This window comes from Coregonus lavaretus, assembly GCF_964263955.1.
Source record: "Coregonus lavaretus genome assembly, chromosome: 34".
Lineage (NCBI taxonomy): Eukaryota > Metazoa > Chordata > Actinopteri > Salmoniformes > Salmonidae > Coregonus > Coregonus lavaretus.
The window spans coordinates 15,021,602-15,037,710 of NC_140021.1; the positions used below are offsets into that span (position 1 = coordinate 15,021,602).

General features: G+C 44.9%; 1 protein-coding gene across 3 annotated transcripts in view; it reads right to left on the reverse strand.

Moving 5' to 3' along the window:
* Positions 1 to 16,109, reverse strand: part of sema5a (sema domain, seven thrombospondin repeats (type 1 and type 1-like), transmembrane domain (TM) and short cytoplasmic domain, (semaphorin) 5A) — a 192,829-nt gene that overhangs the window by 145,591 nt on the left and 31,129 nt on the right. The window contains exon 2 of one of the 3 annotated variants that reach the window (XM_084152039.1): positions 12,277 to 12,299. The exons of the other annotated variants lie outside the window; for them this stretch is intronic. The gene's annotated coding sequence lies outside the window, so the exon portion shown is untranslated. The remainder of the gene's footprint in view (positions 1 to 12,276; positions 12,300 to 16,109) is intronic. 3 annotated transcript variants of the gene reach the window in all.

The window sequence follows — 16,109 nt, forward strand, 5'->3', positions numbered from 1 at the left end:
GACTGTAGAGGGGCTGTAGAGGGACTGTAGAGGGGCTGTAGAGGGGCTGTAGAGGGACTGTAGAGGGGCTGTAGAGGGACTGTAGACAGACTGTAGAGGGGCTGTATAGGGACTGTAGAGGGACTGTAGACAGACTGTAGAGGGACTGTAGAGGGACTGTAGAGGGGCTGTAGAGGGACTGTAGAGGGGCTGTAGAGGGCCTGTAGAGGAGCTGTAGAGGGGCTGTAGAGGGACTGTAGAGGGGCTGGTGAGGGGCTGTAGAGGGACTGTAGAGGGGCTGTAGAGGGACTGTAGAGGGGCTGTAGAGGGACTGTAGAGGGGCTGTAGAGGTACTGTAGAGGGACTGTAGAGGGACTGTAGACAGACTGTAGAGGGAGAAGGGCTGTATAGGGACTGTAGAAGGGCTGTAGAGGGACTGTAGAGGGGCTGTAGAGGGGCTGTAAAGGGGCTGTAGAGGGACTGTAGAGGGATTGTAGACAGACTGTAGAGGGGCTGTAGAGGGACTGTAGAGGGACTGTAGACAGACTGTAGAGGGACTGTACAGGGACTGTAGAGGGGCTGTAGAGGGACTGTAGAGGGGCTGTAGAGGGACTGTAGACAGACTGTAGAGGGGCTGTAGAGGGGCTGTAGAGGGACTGTAGAGGGGCTGTAGAGGGGCTGTAGAGGGACTGTAGAGGGACTGTAGAGGGGCTGTAGAGGGACTGTAGACAGACTGTAGAGGGGCTGTAGATGGACTGTAGAGGGGCTGTAGAGGGACTGTAGACAGACTGTAGAGGGGCTGTAGAGGGGCTGTAGAGGGACTGTAGAGGGGCTGTAGAGGGGCTGTAGAGGGACTGTAGACAGACTGTAGAGGGGCTGTAGAGGGGCTGTAGAGGGGCTGTAGAGGGACTGTAGAGGGCTGTAGAGGGACTGTAGAGGGACTGTAGCGGGACTGTAGAGGGGCTGTAGAGGGCTTTAGAGGGGCTGTAGAGGGACTGTAGAGGGCTGTAGAGGGGATGTAGAGGGACTGTTGCAAGTGTGTGGTTGGGGGTGAGGGTCAAAAGGTTTGAGGAAACACTGATACACAGTAATAAAATGAAGCAACCGTATGCAATGACAATTGTTGGAATATCCAAACATACTGAAACCCTGATGATTACGTAACTACTGTACTTAACTGTACTAAATCTTTGTCTTTGGAGACAAACTCTCTCACACCCACTGTGGTAACAGAATGTGTTGTACAAAGTTCTGAAGGACTCTTGGACTAACCATGAGTTGACTGGCCACAGCCTTGGTCCCATTTAAATCTGATGCACACACAGACGCACGCACGCACACACACACACACACACACACACACACACACACACACACACACACACACACACACACACACACACACACACACACACACACACACACACACACACACAAACACACACACACACACACACACACACAATAAACCCAGCAATTTCAGCTGTGTCCCGCCCTTACTCTCAGAGGTTCCCAAATCCTGCTGTTATTTTTACCCATCGCTCTCAGCCTCCAGCAGTGTGTGTGTGTGTGTGTCAGAAAAGGGGATAACAATCACAGTTAGGACTGATGACTGACACTAGACAGAGCAGTCCTTCACCTACAATACAGAGTTGAAGGGTACCTGTAGCAGTGGGGATATATGTTTGAACACACACACACACACACACACACACACACACAAGCAACACACACACACAAGCAAGCAATTACCTGTGTAACCTTGCCCTATGGTTTCTGGAGGTACTCCAGAATGAGACTTGGAGTTAAACCCATTAAATGATGCCTAGGGGATCTGGCTGTATAGAGCATGGCTTTAGAACGGGTGACTCTACTCTACCTCCAACACACACAAACACACACACACACAAACACACACACACACACACACATACTCCAGAACTACAGTAGGTCGAGGTCAATGTAAAATAAAGCTGTGTACGCAGTTAAGGAGATCTTTAATTAATCAAACTATGAAACCCTGACACGTGATTTTAGATTACTCCTTAGCTGTCAAATCATATCCTGATGTTTTTTTGTGTTTCTAAAGTATTTTCTCTCCTTTTGTGTTTGAGTAACAATGCACATTTCACACAATCTCATTGGTAAACAGAACCTTTAGTTTAAAGAAGTAAAATGCCATTTATATTTGTCTACAGATGGCTCACAGTGATCTCTGACATGGGTTTGAAGTATTTCCTCCACAAACTCTCTGATGTTTTCCAGACATTAGAATGCTTAGGAAATGCCTTGGCATCAAAGATCCCTAATCACTTCAAAGACTGACATGTCCATAGACTGACACTAGGAAAGGAGAGGAGAGTCATCTGAAAGCTGATCAAGGGAGAGAGAGAGACAAAGAGAGAGGGAGAGAGAGAGGAAAAGAGAGAGGAAAAGAGAGGGAGAGAGAGAGGGAGATAGAGAGGAAGAGAGAGGAAGAGAGAGGGAGAGAGAGAGGAAGAGAGAGGGAGAGAGAGAGAGAGAGAGAGAGAGAGAGAGAGAGAGAGAGAGAGAGAGAGAGAGAGAGAGAGAGAGAGAGAGAGAGAGAGAGAGAGAGATGGCCACTACGAAGACACCGAGGAGTCTACACCAACACACATACACGTACACACAAGTTCGTGTTCACAAAGGTATGCACACACTGAATGCACACGCACATTCACTGAGGCTTTTCTGGCACACACTGTGCTTAACACAAAGACTACTTATACAAACTTTCTCATTTGTTCTATTTTTGCTGTCATGGACTGCACTGCTGTAGCTAGAAACACAAGCATTTTGAAAAAAGCATTTGGTTGGGTAGCAAGAAATGTGAATTGCTTTGCTAGCTAGCTAGCTATGCTGAACGATTGTTATCCTGTTAGCATATCTCTTGCATTTGCAAATTCACTCTTGCTAGCTATCTACTCTGATTTCAGAGCACTCCTGTCTGAGTGTGCCAGAGCACAGAATAACTGATTAATTTACAAACGCGCAACACCTGCTGAATATGACCAGTGTCAGTAAACATAGGCAAAAAAAGTAATAGTTAGTCACGAACACTCTAGATAACATGTAAACAGCCTAACCAACTCTCTTAGGGCAAGTAAAATGGTCAGAGTGAGGTGTTCTCTCATTTGTATCTGAAAGTAGCTAGCTAGCAAGCTAGCCAACTTTAGCTAGTTAGCTTGGGTGCTTGGTTGGGACAACACATGCATTGGCAGGCAAGCTGCAGAAGGACGAGCAGGCTATTCCCCATCGTTTATCAGTGCAATTTTGACGACCAACTAGCTGAAAAAGTTTGAGAGGCTTTATCTAATGTCCCTTCGTTAGATTTGAGCTAATCTTGCTCTGGCTAGCATTAGTTGTTGGTCTTGTTGTTGTTGATGTGCATATAGGGAAAGATAGCCTACCTTTTTTATGGTTGTTTGATCAATAGGACTGTAAAGTTCTTAAATGTAAGAGGACTCCTGTGGTATTTAGCTACATATTTGTAGAAATCCATTCAAGTGTATTTTGTGGCTTTTGCCGAATGCGTTCTAATTATCTAAAGTCGCGCTGTTGCAACTGCCTGTAAACACACAGTCCAGTTCAAAGTGAATGATGGCAGGTCTTTGTGGCCTCTGATTGGCTATGGCGCAATGGTCTGCGTAGACTCCGGTCCTGGACGTGCTAGATGTTTGTATGAGGTTTTATTTACTGCAGTGTCTATTAATTGTCCAAACGCACGGCCGCTTTCCCACTCTATGTTGCTATAGAATTTTCATAAATGCCTTAGTATACATAACTCCCAAACATTCTAAGAATTTATGAAAACGTGAAAATGATCATATCTAAGTGGTCTCTTGTCAGAAAGTGTAAACAAGACAGACAATGTGTCCTATACCACAACATTAAGACGGATCAGTCACAACCCATACACTTTAGAGAGTTCTTTATTGTTGCTGTCTGGTGGTGAATAACTTGGACAATGAAATGGGAGCCCTCGGTCGACCAATACCATGATACTCTTTCACCCATCACACACACAAACACACACACACACACACACACCTGGTAATGCTGTGATAAGGCACATAAAGCCGTCTGGCGAGGGATGGTGACATTTTTAAGGCTTTAATTACATGGTTGGCTAACGTGAGCCTAGTGCCTCTCTGGCTGGCAGGAAATTACACTATCACACACACGCACGCACACGCACATATCACACGCACACACACACACACAGTCTATCAGTGTCTCCAGCTGCAGAGAGAAAGAGGATTCTATCTAAAGTGACACCCCTTTCCTTTCTGTTAGATACAGCATGGACACAGCACCATGGCCTAAGGTGACAGGATATAATTGAAAAGCAGACAGGAGAGCTACCCGGACTGGCCACTGGTGCTACTGTATGTCTCCTTAAAGTTTAGAATAAAGTGTTATTAAAAATGACTTCAGAATGGCAGAACAAGTTTCGACCATTGCTTTGTCCAAGTTTTACCTTTTTGGGAGTAAACATATTAAGTAGAGCAATCTAATCTATTCTTAGCAGAAATGTAACCATGCCACAATAGTTACTTTCTTCAAATCTGCATTTACATTTACATCATTTAGCAGACACTCTTATCCAGAGCGACTTACAAATTGGTGCGTTCAACTTATGATAGCCAGTGGGACAACCACTTTGTTTAAATCATTTCTTTATGGGGGGATGGGGGAGGGGGGGTAGAAGGATTACTTTTATACTATTCCAGGTATTCCTTATAGAGGTAGGGTTTCAAGTGTCTCCGGAAGGTGGTCAGTGACTCCGCTGTCCTAGCGTCGTGGGGGAGCTTGTTCCACCATTGGGGTGCCAGAGCAGCAAATAGCTTTGACTGGGCTGAGCGAGAACTGTGCTTCCGTAGAGGTAGGGGGGCTAGCAGGCCAGAGGTGGATGAACGTAGTGCCCTCGTTTGGGTGTAGGGTCTGATCAGAGCCTGAAGGTAAGGAGGTGCCGTTCCCCTCACAGCTCCGTAGGCAAGCACCATGGTCTTGTAGTAGATGCGAGCCTGAACTGAAAGCCAGTGGAGTGTGTGGAGGAGCGGGGTGACATGAGAGAACTTGGGAAGGTTGAACACCAGACGGGCTGCAGCGTTCTGGATAAGTTGTAGGTGTTTAATGGCACAGGCAGGGAGCCCAGCCAACAGCGAGTTGCAGTAATCCAGATGGGAGATGACAAGTGCCTGGATTAGGACCTGTGCCGCTTTCTGTGTAAGGTAGGGTCGTACTCTGTGATCCTCATACTGCATGACAGCAAAGCAAGAAGCAACAGCTGTGTATAAACAACAGCCAAGACATTTTAGCAGACGCTCTTATCCAGAGCAATTTACAGGAGGAATTAGGGTTAAGTGCCTTGCTCAAGACTAGTCGGCTCGGGGATTCGAAACAGCAACCTTTCGGTTACAGGCCCAACACCTTTAACCACTAGGCTACCTGCCGCCCTACAAGATGCTGTAAATTGCCAGCTGAAAAACTAAGTTCTCATCGCCAGTACTGTACACATCAATTAGAGAGCAGGAAAAGTTAACCAACTTCCTGGTTCAATGAAACCAAGATAATAATCTTCCAGAGACTCCTCTAAGAGAAGTGAGAAGAGATGTGAGTTAAGGACTTATACATCTCTGGTGATGAGGACACTTATGCTACACTGCCAAATCATGAGAATATGTTGTAACACACAAAATCGCCCACTTGTCTACACACACAGATAATAACATGTTGACAAACCCCAACTCCAACATAATTATATTCCCCAAAACATAACTCTCTGACTGTCTCCACACTAGTCCCACACGAAAGGGGGAATGAGGCTTACTGTACATTTATATTATTTTACCTTTATTTTACCGGGCAGGTCAATTAAGAACAAATTCTTATTTACAATGACAGCCTGGCAGTATGAGGATAATAAGGCATCTGAAAGCCTTGAGCAGCCCTGATGTGGCATGATACTAAGACGATGTGGAGGGTGGGATCCTAAATAAGCATTTGGCACTAGTGGAACCAATTAATCACCCTATGTGTGTGTGTGTGTGTGTGTGTGTGTGTGTGTGTGTGTGTGTGTGTGTGTGTGTGTGTGTGTGTGTGTGTGTGTGTGTGTGTGTGTGTGTGTGTGTGTGTGCGTGTGCGTGCGAGCGAGCGCGGAGGATATAATTTGTCCTGTTAAAATACAGACAGGCACAATAGCGCAGAGTGATGGAGTGAGAAAGATAATGAGAAGGAGAGAGATGGAGGGAGAGTCACAGACGAGATGGGAGAGAGGTCTCAACAGGACAGAGACTAAGTAGCGCGTGTGGGTGTTCTCCTCAGGACATGAGGAGACCGTGAAGGAGAGGAGAGGAATCGAGACAGAGCCTAGAGGCATCCGATCTGATCACGTCCCAACTAGACCGGAGAAAACAGATGTAGAGGACTTTTTTTGTCTCCTGGTAGCTGGTGTGTATGTGTGTGTGTGTGTGTGTGTGCGTGTGCGCGCGTGTGAGTGTGCCTGCGTGTCTGCCTGCATGGGGTTGTCTGATGAGTGGGAGATCTGGAAGAGTATGAAAGCAGTTTGGTGAATTGTTTTCCACAGACAAGGATTTGGTTGAGTCAGGATTGTACTTTTTCTAATCATAGCCTGGTGTCTGACTTCTGCCCTAGTCTCAACCCTTAGGCACTTCTTGTAACTAGATCTGAAAGGATTGAGTATAGGCATAAGCAAGCTGGAGAATAATTCCTCCCAGCCTACCATATAAAGTAATTACAATATTCCTCATCTCTTCCTCTCAGATCTGGAAGACGTGCCTTGGGCCAAGGGGGTATAGGGACTGGCATTGGGCATTTTACTCCTAATTGGCCAACTAAGAAAAGAGGACCAGATCCTTTGATCTGAGCGCCACCTCCCTCCCTTCTCTCTGCTCCCTGCTAGGATGGATAGAAACAGTGCAGATAATGAGCAGGATCTGAATCTCAATGTACCCCTAGTTAAAGTAAGAGCAGTGTCACATTGCTCATTTGTAGAGTCCCAAACCTTGCAGGTTTCTTTGGGCGTAGGTTGCACATTTAGGCTTGAATTCTATCTTGAGTAAAGCTTGTGTAGCTAAAATCTGTAAAGTCAATTGTTTAAGTGAATGCTTTGAACTGAGCATGTGTATCACAAGTTTGACCTCTGTCCTAAGAGAACCTGTACAAAGAGGGACAAAGGTTCAATCCGATGTGATGTGCCATGAAACAAGTAGCCAAGAGACCACACAACACATAGAAATCTTGACCAATATACTCTCTGTGAGTTATCTGCTTCTTCCTCATTTCAGTCTTCTGAGAGTATATTAGAGGAAGTTCATTAAAGAGGAGGAGGAAGAGGAGGAAGGGGGAAGAAAGGGGGAGGAGAAGGAGGACGAGGAGTCTGACACATATTCACAGTAAATAACACATGATTTCCCTACTGTGTCCTCTGAGACATCTCTTAATAATGACACACTAATTATCTCTCTATCTCTCCTAAGCCAGTCTTAAAGTACAGTAGGGTTAGAGATGCAAAATGGCTGCCTTACTAACAAGCTCATTTACATCCCTGAGAGGAGAGTAAATAAATCAGATAATATGCCATTGCAGCGTCTTTGAAATTCAACACGTTTAGAAAAGCACATTTCTTAGAACACCAAGGCTTGGTGATTATGATACTATAGGGAGATGGTAATTGTGTTTCTTTTCCTCCTTTCTAAGAGCTGATGTATTCTTCCCCAGAGAGAAAGCAGAGTGTTTTTGAAGTATCACAACAAACCAATTTCTCCTTCCACAGACCTATACCTATGCTGTGTGAAGGATAAACCATGAAACGGTACAACATTAATGTGAAAAAACAAGGAAAAAGTATCGCTGTAGTTTTTGAATAACTAAATCATGTAGAACCTGATGAAGCACTGTAGGCCTACAACGAGGGGTGGTGATGGATTGAAAACGAATAGATAAAATAATCTCAATAAAAGAGGTCCGCTCATCTTTAATAAGAGATTGTTAGAACTAGCCTATAGCGAGATGGTTAGGGTCCACTCATGGGCAACAACCTCCTGACACCTGTCTGTAGATGTTAGATCATGTTCGGCTTTAAAGATCTCCAATGGGATTTCCTTCAGGGAGAACCTTCAAACATGGACGTTTGTTTATGCTGTCTATCTTTTATTTTATAGATGTATTCTGTATGCTCATCTTTGCAATGCTGCAACCAAAGTGACCAGTGATGGGAACATAAATATTTACATCATAGTCAAACCATATAGATACAGAACTGTTGATGGGGAAGTACATCCTACACCTTGTATTTACAGTGTTAACACCAGAGTAGCTTAAGTACCCTTAACAACCTACGCTTCAATTAACACTACACAGTTAAAAACCTACACTTCAGCCAACATCACACCCAGCCACACTGTCAGCGTCTAAAAGCTCCAGACCACACGCCCTGCGCCCTCATGTCCCCATCATTATCTATGTTACATCAATGACAGTCATTACTGACACGCTAAGGTCATTAGAGGTACCTGTCTGTCCTTCTCACAGCTCGTTAGCCAGTGCTACAAAGCCATCGCTACAGAGGAAAGGTTGTCTTTGAACGCTGGCTAGCAGGAACATCAGTGTAAATGTCAATCTGAAGGTCAACTGACTGGGGGAAGTTGGGGAGAGAGGTGATAAGGGACACAGTTAAGTGGAGTGTGATGTTTGTGCCCGAATTGAGTGAAAATGCCCTAAGTGAGCATAGATGGGAAAAATAAATGATTCTTAAACAGAATTCATTTGAGTTTGTTTCTAAATGTTTGTGGTGTGTGTAAAGATAGCCACTTGTAATTACAGAATTGGCAAAAACGATATCACTGTTGTAAAGTGCCATGTAACTTCACGTTTCAAGAGCCGATCCAAGAAGCTTTGATGGAATACGAAGTTGAGGAGAAGTTGACTGTAGATATTAATAACCAAACAATCAATAGAAATTATATTTCCATCCACCGTCAGGATTTTGAGGACAGAAAGCATCTATCGAACGTTAGAGTGAGAGAAAAAAATGAAACCCAAGGTGATTTCTTAAGAGAGTAGGGTTATTAATGTTTTCGCCTCAGGCAGTTCACATACCACCCTTATCTAATCAGGACCCACTATAACACATCACTTCCGATCTGTCTGATCAATCCCAAACTCCCCCTGACACAGGAAACATCAGACAGACAGATAAACCTAAACCTTTAATATACTGTACTGGAGAGTAGTGAATCATCTACATCAGAAACTCACAGAGAGACTGCACACACGCATGAACGCACTAGCACACACACAGCCACACACACACACACACACACACAGCCACACACACACATACACACAAACAAACACACACACACACACACACACACAGCCACACACACACACAGCCACACACACACACACACACAGCCAAACACACACACACACACACTTGAGAGCCTGGAGCAGGGTTGCTAAACAACACTCGCATGATGACAGACTTTAGGCTTCAAACTCATATCATTAATAGAGCCTTTTAAAGATTAGGCTAAATGTTGTGAATATTTTATTGCTTTTAAACAGCAGACAGCTAATAGCAGGTCTTCAGGGTACAACAGCACTTGTCAAAAATACAGGCAACATGAAACAAGATTCTCCTAATTGAACTAAATGCATGTTGTACAAATTACAAAGCTCTGTGATAATTTGCCTGCGACGCCTCCCTACACAGACAGACACAGACATTCAACTCAACTGGGATGAGAGAGAAGGAAAGGGTGGAGAGAGGGAGAGAAAGCGCAAGAGACAGAGAGAGAGAGAGAGAGAGAGAGAGAGAGAGAGAGAGAGAGAGAGAGAGAGAGAGAGAGAGAGAGAGAGAGAGAGAGAGACAAACAGAGAGAGTGAGACAAACAGAGAGAAAAGATGAAGAGGAAAGACATTCAGTGAATGGGTGTAACATGTCCTGTCTGTATGTGAGACACGCTAGATAACAATCCCCTGTAAATCCTTTACAAAACTGATTACAAGGCTTCTGTCTGTCTGTCTGGGCCAGACCAACCCCAACAGCATATCAAACCGTGTAGCACAGCTGTAAACTACTGCTATACATAGCAGTTAGTCTGTGTTTTATTGCCTTTCAGACAACAAAACGATGTAGTCAGTGTGTGTGTGTGTGTGTGTGTGTGTGTGTGTGTGTGTGTGTGTGTGTGTGTGTGTGTGTGTGTGTGTGTGTGTGTGTGTGTGTGTGTGTGTGTGTGTGTGTGTGTGTGTGTGTGTGTGTGTGCGTCAGTGTTCTGATCCTAAACCCGGACTACGCCAGGTGTTTGAGTGTCCCAGGGCTTTGTATTGCTGTCTGATGAGACCAGAGAGAAATGTCAACACATCCCAAATCAACAACAACTTCTGAAGACTTCTCTTCTGCCCAATCTGACAGTGTTCGTCACTCCCGGTCCTGTGGGGGCTTTTGTTCTAGCCCAGCATTAACACACTTGATTCAGCACTTGGTTCAGCCAATTAAGGTCTTGATGAGTAGCTGATTGGTTGAGCCAGGTGTGTTGGTGCTGGGCTGGAACAAACACTCCCACACCTTGGGGGTCTACCAGACCACACATATCACCACAACTGAACAATTCTGTCAAAACACCACACAGCTAAATCAACACAAACCCTAAATGAAGATGTGTGCGTGTGGTGGTATGGCATGTGTCTACATTTCGTCAGGTCTAATTTTGTCTCCCTGCTAAATATACATTCCAGTCCGGCCCAGCCGACCTAATCAGCGATGCCTTTGATGCTATGCTTCCCTTCAAAGGAAGATGCCATCACTTTCAACTCTAACTCCAATATATTCATTCAACATCTATCTTTAGCATGTACTGCCCCATATTGCAAAAAAAAAGAAGCTTCTCTCGACAATGTATATTCATGAGAGTCGAACTACAACACACCTGGGTCTCAAGACTATTCTCTTCCTCTTTCCCACTATATCTCTTGTTCTCCCCTCCCTTTCTCTTCTTCTCTCTATCTCTCTTTCTGTCTCTGTCTTTCTCATTCTCTCTCTTTCTCTCTGTCTCTTTCTCTCCCGGCCTTGTCGACTGACCTAAATCTCCCTAGATTATGCCATATATTAATTTGGAAAATAACTCCAAGTACCCGTCATATACTGATTAGTAACTCATACCCTCTGACCCTGGCTTCTCTTTTGATGTGTGGTCTTTAGGTAGGAGAGAGGGGGAGAGAGGGAGGAGAAGGGCCAGGTGTAAGAGGGGGAGAAGAGATGGGGGAGGAGAGGAGAAGATGTGACTGGTGGAGTAGTAAAGGAGTATGAGATGGCAGGCAAAGAGGGGAGATGAGAAGGAGAGGTGAGGAGAGGAGGCGGGGGTGAGGAGAGGAGGCAGGGGTGAGGAGAGGAGGCAAGGGTGAAGGGGTGAGTGTGGAAGGAGAGGTGAGGTGAGGAGAGGTGAGGAGAGGGAGAGAGGAGCAGGGGGTAAAGGGGTGAGTGTGGTCTTGTTATAAAGAGCACCTGGGATAACACAGTGAAGCAGCAGCGGCCCTGGGTCCCTGAGTCCATGTGTGTGATTGTAGGGTAGGAGCAGATGTCTGTCTAGAGAAAGAGAGTGTGTGTTTCTCTGTCTTGGTTTAACCACACTGGAGTGTGTTATCTGTGTCACTGTGGGTGTAGAGTTACAGTTTTACAGTGGAGTTTTACTGGTCTAAAGTTGTCTACCTGTATGGACTTACCCCCTCTACCCTCTGTTCATCATCATCATCATTATCCTATTATCATACTGTGGTTGATGTCTAAAGAGGATACTTATCATATAACCATGACCAACACTGAGCTGTATTCTTAGAAGGTATTTGGACAAAGACGTATAACAGGTGTATTAGTGTGTCTTATAGCTCTCTTCTAGGTCTGCTGTATGATTTACATGCTGAAACCTGCTATATGTCTTCAACTTGAAACTTGAGTTGTATTTTAGTAGATGGCTGACTGGGATCTCTCTGTGTGTGTGTGTGTGTGTGTGTGTGTGTGTGTGTGTGTGTGTGTGTGTGAGTGTGTGAGTGTGAGTGTGTGTGTGTGTGTGTGTGTGTGTGTGTGTGTGTGTGTGTGTGTGTGTGTGTGTGTGTGTGTGTGTGTGTGTGTGTGTGTATGTGTGTGTGTGTGTGTGTGTGTGTGTGTGTGTGTGTGTGTGTGTGTGTGTGTGTGCGCGCGTGTGTCAGATAGACATTAGACGGAGTAATGACTTACAGATGATCACTTACCCACTCTTGCTCTGCACTGCACACTGTGGCCAGGAGAGAGAGAGAGAGAGAGAGAGAGAGAGAGAGAGAGAGAGAGAGAGAGAGAGAGAGAGAGAGAGAGAGAGAGAGAGAGAGAGAGAGAGAGAGAGAGAGAGAGAGAGAGAGAGAGAGAGAGAGAGAGAGAGAGAGAGAGAGAGAGAGAGAGAGAGAGAGAGAGACTTACACCTACTGTAATGGTCCGGGCATAAACCACACGAAAACAACACTAGACACTGGAACACAAAGCTTTTACTACCTCATTCTGGAATATACAAGGTCTGAGGTCATCTGCCTTTGGCCTAAAGAGCAGGAACCCAGACTTTATCAAAGAAATTGGAAATACACAGACACTGTCATCCTACAAGAAACATGGTATAGAAGAGACGGACCCACTGGTTGCCAGGTGTGAAACAGGGAAGAGACTAAGGGGGTATGCTAATTTGGTATAGAGCAGATCTAACCCACTATTAAATTAGTCAAAACAGGAAAATTTTACGTCTGGCTAGAAATGAATAAGGAAATTATATCAACAGAGAAAAATGTCCTCTTGTGTGCTACCTATATCCCCCCCAATAGAATCCCCATACTTTAAAGATGACAGCTTCTCCATCCTAGAGAGGGAGCTCAACCATTTCCAGACCTAAGGACATGTACTAGTTTTTTGGCGACCTAAATGCCAGAACTGGACAAGAACCTGACCCTCTCAGCACACAGGGGGACAAACATCTACCTGGAGGTGACAGTATTCCCTCTCAAGTATGCCCCCCTAGACACAACTATGACAAAACAACAAACAAAAATGGGTCACAACTCCTGCAGCTCTGTCGCATGCTGGGTCTGTACATAGTCAATGGTAGGCTTCGAGGAGACTCCTATGGTAGCTCATCCCTTGGCAGTGTACTGTAGATTACCTTATCACTGACCTCAACCCAGACTCTCACAGATCGTTCACACCATCCTTAGCTCTGGCATTTTCCACAATATTTGGAACCAAGGACTCATCACCCCAATCCACAAAAGAGGAGACAAATTTGACCCCAATAACTACCGTGGGATATGAGTCAACAGCAACCTTGGGAAAATCCTCTGCATTATCATTAACAGCAGACTCGTACATTTCCTCAGTGAAAACAATGTACTGAGCAAATGTCAAATTGACTTTTTACCAAATTGCTGTACGACAGACCATATATTCACCCTGTACAACCTAATTGACAAACAAACAAACCAAAACAAAGGCAAAGTCTTCTCATGCTTTGTTGATTTCAAAAAAGCTTTTGACTCAATTTGGCATGAGGGTCTGCTATACAAATTGATGGAAAGTGGTGTTGGGGGAAAAACATTAGACATTATAAAATCCCATGTACACAAACAAGTGTGCGGTTAAAATGGGAAAAAACATACACATTTCTTTCCACAAGGCTGTGGGGTGAGACAGGGATGCAGCTTAAGCCCCACCCTCTTCAACATATATATCAACGAATTGACGAGGACACTAGAAAAGTCTGCAGCACCCAGCCTCACCCTACTAGAATCTGAAGTCAAATGTCTACTGTTTGCTGATGATCTGGTGCTTCTGTCCCGAACCAAGGAGGGCCTACAGCAGCACCTAGATCTTCTGCACAGATTCTGTCAGACCTGGTCCCTGACAGTAAATCTCAGTAAGAAAAAAAAAAAAGGTGTTCCAAAAAAGGTCCAGTTGCCAGGACCACAAATAAAAATTCCATCTAGACACCGTTGCCCTAGAGCACACAAAAAACGATACATACCTCGGCCTAAACATCAGCGCTACAGGTAACTTCCACAAAGCTGTGAACAATCTGAGAGACAAGGCAAGAAGGGCCTTCTATGCCATCAAAAGGAACACAAATTCAACATACCAATTAGGATCTGGCTAAAAATACTTGAATCAGTTATAGAACCCATTGCCCTTTATGGTTGTGAGGTCTGGGGTCCGCTCACCAACCAAGAATTCACTAAATGGGACAAACACCAAATTGAGACTATGCATGCAGAATTCTGCAAAAATATCCTCAGTGTACAACGTAAAACACCAAATAATGCATGCAGAGCAGAATTAGGCCGATACCCGCTAATTATCAAAATCCAGAAAAGAGCCACTAAATTCTACAACCATCTAAAAGGGAGCTATTCCCAAACCTTCCATAACAAAGCCATCACCTACAGAGAGATTAACTTGGAGAAGAGTCCCCTAAGCAAGCTGGTCCTGGGTCTCTGTTCACAAACACAAACAGACCCCACAGAGCCCCAGGACAGCAACACAATTAGACCCAACCAAATCATGAGAAAACAAAAAGATCATTACTTGACAAATTGGAAAGAATTTACAAAAAAAACGGAGCAAACTAGAATGCTATTTGGCCCTAAACAGAGAGTATATAGTGGCAGAATACCTGACCACTGTGACTGACCCAAAATTAAGGAAAGCTTTGACTATGTACAGACTCAGTGAGCAAAGCCTTGCTATTCAGAAAGGTTGCCGTAGGCAGACCTGGCTCTCAAGAGAAGACAGGCTATGTGCACACCGCCCACAAAATGAGGTGGAAACTGAGCTGCACTTCCTAACCTCCTGCCAAATGTATGACCATATTAGAGACACATATGTCCCTCAGATTACACAGACCCACAAAGAATTAGAAAACAAATCCAATTTTGGTAAACTCTCATATCTATTGGGTGAAATACCACAGGGTGCACAGCAGCAAGATGTGTGGCCTGTTGCCACAAGAAATGGGCAACCAGTGAAGAACAAACACCCTTGTAAATACAACCTATATTTATGTTTATTTATTTTCCCTTTTTTACTTTAACAATTTGCACATCATTACAACACATCATGACACTTGAAATGTCTTTATTATTTTTGAACTTTTGTGAGTGTAATGTTTACTGTTTTTTATTGTTTAATTCACTTTTGTTTATCATCTATTTCACTTGCTTTGGCAATGTAAACATATGTTTCCCATGCCAATAAAGACCCTTAAATTGAATTGAAATTGAGAGCGAGAGAGAGCGAGAGAGAGAGAGAGAGAGAGAGAGAGAGAGAGAGAGAGAGAGAGAGAGAGAGAGAGAGAGAGAGAGAGGGCCAAAAGGAGCAGAGAGATGAGAAGGAAGATGAGAGGTGGAGGACAGAGAGGTGAGATGAGAAGAAAGAGAATGAGAGGAGAGAGGGGAGGAAGAGGAGGGGAGGAGGAGGGGAGGAGGGGAGGAGGAGAGGAGGAGAGGAGGGTGAGAGTGACTGTGAATGGAGAAAAGTTAGACTAGAAGGCAGGTCTCCACACAGAAAACAAAGTTAGAGGAGAGTGGGAAAGATAGAGGATATGGAAAGTAGAGAGGAGAGATGAGAAATAAGGAGAGGTGAGGAGAGCAGAGGGAGCAGTGGAGAAGGGTTGAGAGTAAGTGTGTGTGGAGAGCGAGAACATGGGATCTCCATACATAACAGACCAGGGTGAGGCAGACCAGGGATAAGGCAGACCAGAGATAAGGCAGACCAGGGGTGAGACAGACCAGGGGTGAGGCAGACCAGGGGTGAGACAGACCAGGGGTGAGGCAGACCAGGGATAAGGCAGACCAGGAATAAGGAAGACCAGGGGTGAGACAGAACCAGAACCTTCCAAAAAATAGGCAAAAACCTAAATGTGTACCGTAGAAGGTTAATGCGACTCCGTGCAGCCAGGGGTGAGACAGACCAGGGGTGAGGCACACCAGGGATAAGGCAGACCAGGGATAAGGCAGACCAGGGGTGAGACAGACCAGGGATAAGGTAGACCAGGGATAAGGCAGACCAGGGGTGA